The sequence below is a fragment of the Haliaeetus leucocephalus genome, unplaced genomic scaffold, assembly GCF_000737465.1.
Source record: "Haliaeetus leucocephalus isolate CR32 unplaced genomic scaffold, Haliaeetus_leucocephalus-4.0 Scaffold450, whole genome shotgun sequence".
NCBI classification, from domain to species: Eukaryota; Metazoa; Chordata; class Aves; order Accipitriformes; family Accipitridae; genus Haliaeetus; species Haliaeetus leucocephalus.
In genome coordinates, this window is record NW_010972886.1 from 19025855 (window position 1) to 19026114 (window position 260).

Consider the following 260-nt stretch of genomic DNA (forward strand, 5'->3'; position numbering starts at 1 on the left):
AAGATCCAGAAGTGATTTTTTTTCTTTTTTTTTTTCTTTTTTTTTTTTTTTTTTTTGGCGTGTCTTTTCCCCCTTTCCCCTGGAGTTACAAACTATTTCCGAAGCCAGCTGCTGCTCCCGCTCTCTGAATTTCCCCCGTGGCAGAACAAGCCCGTAGAAACCACCACCGCAGAGATCCACCGCTGCGGCCAGGGCTCCGCTTCTTCTTTTGCACAAAACCCTTCGGTTATTTTTCTATAAATCTAGATTATTCTATCCCC